Consider the following 7,299-nt stretch of genomic DNA (forward strand, 5'->3'; position numbering starts at 1 on the left):
GTTTATTTCTTGAGCGAGATTTAGCAATATTTATTTGTTCTCTTCTAGAAGCTTCCTAGTCTTCTGCATATGCCACTAGGGGTTTGAAGGCTTTTAGTATATGTACTAAATTTGCAGTAAATGCGTTGAGAACTTCTTTACTTCTGAATAGAGAACCTCCGTGCTCGAAAATCATAAGCAACGCAGGCTGAAGAGGGCTCGAAGTAGACCATAGCCTTATTTGGCGAGGAGTTTGTTCTTTTTATAAACTAGCCTGCTTTCCCCACCCACAAATCGAGAATATGCAGAGTAGGATTTGCAAACGATCACATCAATAACTAAAGCTATAACCCCGTTTGGCTTTAACCATAATTTTGTTTCAATCGACTTAATTTTTAGATCGGATTAGAGATAAATGTGAAGATGGTGCGATTTTCGACGCATGAAAACTAAGTTGAATCTCTGTGGCCTCAATTTTTTTCATTTCAAATTGGTGAATAATAAAATTGAAAAGAATTACCAAGAGCCATGGTCACTTAATGGTGTCTTTTGGTTCTTTATCTAGATTAGAATTGCCACTTTCGGCCTAAGAGTTCGATTCTCTTAACAGACTTCATTTTCTTCGACCGTCCGATTGGTTGTAAATGGCTCAGGGACGTCTAACAGCGCCAATCCGGCTCGACCCAGCCTAAGCGATTGACAGTAGAGAGAATAGCCTATCGAGGTTCACATTATTCAACCTACGTATATTACAGATACTCGATTAGTTTTAACATCTTCTGCGTTACTTTCAGAGGTGAATGGAAAGGTACGAAGTTTGTTATGAGGGACATAACTCAAAATATAGCTAAAATCAATGGAATTGAGCCCGGGATCAAACCTGGGATTGATTCAATGGAAACTTTTCGATTTCGTTATGATTATTTATTTAAAAAAACTGTGCAAACACGGTCGATTTTTAATAATAGCTTGAACAAATTTATCGATTTTGAATTATAGACTATGTAAATGGAAAACCTTTGCGCACTGTCCGCTTGATCCCGAGAAGTGCTCCCAGTATGGGTTAATCCTAATCATAACAGCAATCCATCAAAGATTGCGCAGAGCCATCTAATATTATACAAATACATACAAATAAACACGTGCATCTGTGATGTTGTACAATTGCAATAGAATTGTTTATTATCTCCTAGTAGGACCGATGCGGTTTGTCTTGTCAGAAATTTTGTAGCAGTATGGTTCTCGGCATTATATTGGAGGCATAATAGGTCGTAATTTTTAGGACTGTGATAACCGTTCATCTTGCAGTAATAGTTCTAATGCTCATTAGTCGTATACGTATATATGTTGTGCTAGATCTTTCGTTTCCATAACATTATAAAATATAGGACCAAGGGTGGACATTTTGTTTTTGTGATCTGCAATAAACTGGAGGCCAACTGTTCTTTTAACAGTAAATGTAATTAGCCGAGTTTCTTGACAAAGCGTAGTATACTTGCTAATAGGTACACGGACGGATCAAGTTCCACAACTTTTTTTCGCGCACAGCTCCGTAAGCGACTGCGGGTACGACGTTTGTCTGAAAAAGACGGAGTGCAGTTTCAGCGAGAGCCTTCAATTAAAGATGCCAATACTAGTGTTCTAAGCGACTTAACGTTCAGAATTAGTATAATGCCCAATTACGTCATTTTTTTTTACCTACTCGAGTGCTTCTTCGTTCGATAAAACCATGTACGAGTGTACTGGCTGGATTTTTTTTTTGTCGTAACTGATGATCTCCGTTCTCAATACGTTAATTTCCAATTTGACCTTCAAGATAAACGCGGGTTCCACAACCTTCGTTCATTTATGCTTATTTGTTATTCTTCTTGGCAGATCCTCAACCAGTATTGCGAACTGAGCTTACGTAAACTCATTCGTATCTGTAAGGGTGCAAGCTAGTCTTCAGAATGCGTAGGCCGATACTCTGTGGTACGACAGTATCTCTAGTATTTGTATACGCTATCCTGAATCGAATACGGCCCGAAAGTCATCCAAGACTTTATATGCAAATTAACTTTCTACAATAATGATTTTTTAACATAAGTTAGGAGTATAGTGCATGGTGGGGCTCATCGTTGAGTATGAAATGTCTGCGGCTCTTTTGGGAATATCTTTTCGCATTTAAAGTACGGGATCAGCCGGGTTATAAGCGAGCTTGAAAACGCTTCTTTTAATTCCATTAGCACGCCCTTTTTCCTTTAGGATTAATGTTAAAAGCACTTGTTGCATATGGCTGGTATCTTTCTAGTACATGAACAGGCACTAAACAGAGCCGTCCGACAAGTAGCTAGCGTGAATGTTTCTTTGACGTGTCTGTTACTCGGACTTTCCTTCACCATAACACTTGGTTTCAGCTGATTTCTGTTGACCAGACATGTTCCTACATCAATATATCCTCTGTGACGGTGTCTTATTCGACCATTATGTTGCTAGTGTAGTCTCGCAAGGCCTGCTGTGTGCTATTTTTGCATTTTACGTAGCCGTAAGTAAGATTGATGCTGGGTCTACTAGAGGTACTGCCCTTTTCGCCGCTGTTCATGCCCACATTTAGCCTATTACATGACGCATATATAGCAAGCTTTCTGCGCACTATATAATGGTAGAAACACATCGCTATGTTAATAGTTTGCTGTTGCACTCGAGTAATCGTGGTCTCACCACTGCCCGTCTTTTTGGGTTTTTATTTGTTCTATACATGACTGAAGACTACTCATGAAAAATTCGCGGTTCAGTTTGACGTCTAGATGCTGAAAGCTACGAAAACGGTCGTCTTTTTGTTGTTTCGAACCTATTCTCTCTTTTTATCCAGAGGGTAGGTTGTCCTTCTAGCAACGTCGTATGCACGATGTATCGCGCAATAACCTCAGCTTGATCGATTATTTCTGTCGCCCATTTGCGAAATTTTTATTCTCCTACGTCATAGCACCTATATTGTGCATTCTGAGGAAGTGCTATCGAGCAACATCTACGGTTTCTGCCTTTGGATAATCAATCTTTGAGCGCCATTTACTCCTGAATACGTTCCCGGTGCCTTGGGCCAGGCCTAACTGCCCCTTTCTGTTAGCAATGTTAGGCTATATTGTACCGTTTATTTATCATCCCTGCGAAAACTACAATGGACAAAATGGTGATGCAATAAAGTGCTGACTACGGAATTTATGCAGCTGTACCCTACACTTAAAACATTAAGGCGCTGCGTTCTGTTTGAATAATCTGTCATCTCATGCCTCGCCGAATGGATACTACTCCGATACGTTCACAATTTCATTTCAACAATGGATCTTGTAATACTCCTCGTCGGTTCTTATTTAATCTTGTTTACTTCTATACGTCTACTGTTACACTATCGAAAGCGCTTTCTGTAGCCTTAAGAAAAGTATGTTTCCGGCTTTTATTCCATTTAGTTCTTGTCGCGGTTACACGGTTGTCGAGGTCGTCCGAGGTATTTGTCCCATATACGGTGTGAATTTCATATCTGAAAGGGCTGCCTGCGCGTATTTTGCGAGGTTCTAAAATAGTGTCCTACAGCTGGGGAATACACCCCGCTCCGGTGCATCACCATCTGAGTCATGTGAGGACCACTTGAAAGTCTTTTGAAGAAAGATGACCGATAAATAGCCCGTGAACTGGACGAGAAGAAGAATCACAGTCGCATTACCACTGGCAGGTATTTTCAATCTCTGATTTACTAAAAAATCTGAATCATGGGGTTCCGTGAACTGAGCAGCACAGATTTAGCTTCTCATTGCTTCCCAACATCGCGCCCTGCACCGGCCAAGACCTAGCCACAATGACAGGCTTCTATAGAGAATAATCATCAGTGACTAGAGATAATGTCTTTATGTTGCTATAAAGTGGAGAAAAGCACGGAAAATGAGCTCTGAGTTAAGCCATATCTGCATCTCAGAAAGACGATCATTTGCGCGTTACTAGAATCTATGTATGGCCTGGCATCACCGATTGATTGATGCTATTGAAAAGAAAAAGCCGGTAGACGAGACAAAGCCATCCTTCTCCACGACAATGTTAAATCGCATGCTGTAAAAATCCGTCGCAGACCTCGAGTGTCTAATAGCATCTTTTGCGGTCACAGACAAATGTACATTTGACAATGAAGTAAATGTCGAAGATGAGTGGACGAATTCCTTAGCAAAAACTTCTATCAAGAAAGAATGAATAAATTCGTTGATATGTGGGAGAAAAATCAGTTAAGGAACAAAGCGAAAAAAAATTTCCTTTATCCTAAAAAAGGCTGTGTTTATAATAAATTTGTTCAAAATTTGTCTACCATATATTTTCATAAAGTTCTGTATTTTGGTTTTAGCTAACCCAAGTCGGATTTTATTCGAGAAAGCAGCAGAGAGGCTGTAACACTAATCTTAAAACCAACTTCACTTCAGAACGGTCGCGTTTATGCATAATTCTGGTGTAAATATTTATACGTAATAGATTTTGACCCTGATTCGGAATATGCCGACTAAATTGTTGCGCCAAAAAACACGTTATTCCTATAAAATCGTAAAGTTGTTTTTGGCGGCGGCATGTAGTGCACATATGCGCTTTTCTACTAACTTAAGTTATATTCTGGGGTGACTTGATATCTTCGATTTTTTTTTTAAATTTACATGAACGGCATCTGGTTTTATATGTAATCGAAATATGCCAGTCCATTTCACCGTGATCCATATAGGCCCCGGGGGTGACCATGAACTATCAGTAAATGAATTGATTTTCAAAAAAAAAGTCATTTGGTGTTAGTTTATCTTCGAATTGGAACAGGCTTCGGTTGAATAAAGAAGTTGGTTATTTAATTTCTTATCGTTCGTAGACGAGCTTTGAGAAATACTCTACTGGCATTTCTTGAAATTTGGTCAAAGAAGAGGTTAAGTGATGCGAGTCGGACTGGATCTCCAGCCCGCGCGCATTTAAAAAAATGTATAGTTCTTCAAGAAGAATTAATAAAACAGCTAAATACATAAGTGGCTTAGTCTATTAAGCTCTACATAATAAACGCGATATGTGAGAAATGAGATCTCTTGACAGGCCCATAACGGCATGTTGCTTTGAAGCATACCCCACACACTTAAAGCAGAGTCTAAGGCTAACCTTAAACTACATTTAAATAAAGCTAAAATCTTCTAATTTATAGGACAATTCGTACAGCATATTTTATTTATATATGTATGGTATGTAGTTCTGTGTGTGTAATGCTGCGAATTACATTCAGGCATGTGACGGACTTGAAGATAATGGAAATTTTGTATTTTTTTTTTTTATCTAGTTATCTCTAGGACACAGTTGGAAAATTCTAAAAATATCGATGGCTTCGTATTGTCTGTTTGTTGGAAAAAAGGGCACATTTTCGTAGAGTTTTAGAAATAAAGGTCATACTACCCTGAGCAGAAAAAAAAAACACTTTGGAACATTTGAGCATTCTGCGGTTAAATTTATCGTAATATTGTTTGCATTAGGAATAGATTCCAGCAGGGTTCTTTCTTATGGTGGGAATAGTAATAAGCCATACAGACCTCACGGGCAAATATGCATGTGGCTTCTAGTGTCACTCAGCCACTATTTTAGCACATTTCAGTTAGCGATCACCCAGGCGCCTTTTTCTTGATATATTGAGTTCGCAGCCTTTAACATTCGTCAAGATAGCACCTATTGACCAATGTCTTTTCTACTTGACAGATTATAACGCAACGTCTGAAAACATGTGAGGTAGCAATCCTCACTGACATAATATCAGAACATTGCTTTATTCGTGATGTCTATAGGCAGCTTGTCCCGTCATATGGTGGGTATTCTTCTACAGAATCCAGTTATATTTTCGTATGTTCTGGATCTGTGCAAGTACGGGCCTAAGGGATGTCCTGGCAACCCGTTAGCTGTGGATTTATATGATTCCGCACTGCAAAACTGTTTGAATGAGATGGAAAGCCAGAACAAAGGTGTTTCGCACATACTTTTGTTACGGAAAAAAAAAGAGAAGCTCGGAATTTTTTGCCAGCGATCAAACATGATTAATTTGAGCGCTCTAGTTTCTGACAGTTGATACGACTCGATGATGGTGGGTATGGGGGGTGATTTACATTGTTTTTCGCAAGAAATCGAGCTCTTCCTCCTATAACTAAAGATCTATATTTCGTAAGTAACGACAAGAGACAATATTATTCATGGTGTATCAGCGGAACTTTTCCGGATCAATCTTCCTGCCAAAGCTACGCATGGTTATGAACATATTTACTGCGAAATTTATCTGTAGACGTTTGCTTCGCTTTAACATATACGCTTTATATATTGCGAAATAAACAAGCGGAAGTTTCCTCGGTACTTCCTTTACCTAAGCATTTTTGGCGCGCACGTTCGAATCAAACGTTTGAGATAATCAAATATCACTTATTTTGAGAAAATTTCTTTAGTTCTCAATTGAAGGGAAGGTTTTTTTTACAGTGGTGCAGTTGCCTCTTCTGGACCCTACTGAATACCGTTCTAGCTTAGAGAAACGGCTGTCCTTTGTTCTACCATTTATAACGTTCCTACTACAAATGAAGTTGAAAATTCAATCAAGCAGTAGACCAATAAGCAACTTCTAATAATTGGTTACAATACGAGTAGTTTTGTATTGAAAGCCTTCGATATACCCTGAAGTTTACGTTAGCTAACGCAGGGCAAACAGAACTTGAACTGCAGTACTTCAAAAGGCTTCCAGATTCTCGATAATGTTTCTGTCAATAGCTTTAAATGCACTAATCTAAGAGGTTCAACACAAGCACAATAGGTACGGCCGCATATGGATAGAAGGCCCTCACCAAGGTGAACATCCAGTTGAATTAACTAAAAAGTAATTGCATAGTTTCGCACTGTATACGTTACAGTACAAGCCAAAGGCTTGGTAATTGCCCTCGTTTTTGTCCGCCTGTAGTCGATAAAACGGCTGATTAGCAAATGGGGCGCTCTGCAAACTAACACGGATAATACAGCTTGAGTCAGTAACTAAGCCACTTACTTTATATTCAGAATCAATGATTAACTGTCAAATGTTTTACTCTTTAAAAGCCACTTTATCTTATGCAACATTGTGGCTCACTGGATGAATTTGTGTCTAAGGTAATTGTCATAAATATCATATATTCTGTTCAAAGATATTAGGGCTTAGGAGTCACGAGGTGTAAGAGAGAGCACACTCTTCTGCCAAGTTATGTTAACTCAGAGACAACATTCTGGCTGTTGTCACCGGTTTACCTGACTGATGGGAATTAATCCATCGAATTTTAG

General features: G+C 39.0%; 1 long non-coding RNA gene across 1 annotated transcript in view; it reads right to left on the reverse strand.

The window, feature by feature from the left end:
* Window positions 1-1,130: 1,130 nt before the first annotated feature.
* Window positions 1,131-7,299, reverse strand: part of LOC111265337 (uncharacterized) — a 15,233-nt gene continuing 9,064 nt past the window's right edge. The window contains exon 2 of the long non-coding RNA XR_002683395.2: window positions 1,131-1,558. This is a non-coding gene — a long non-coding RNA (uncharacterized LOC111265337). The remainder of the gene's footprint in view (window positions 1,559-7,299) is intronic.

Source organism: Varroa jacobsoni, unplaced genomic scaffold (assembly GCF_002532875.2).
Source record: "Varroa jacobsoni isolate VJ856 unplaced genomic scaffold, vjacob_1.0 scaffold_958, whole genome shotgun sequence".
Lineage (NCBI taxonomy): Eukaryota > Metazoa > Arthropoda > Arachnida > Mesostigmata > Varroidae > Varroa > Varroa jacobsoni.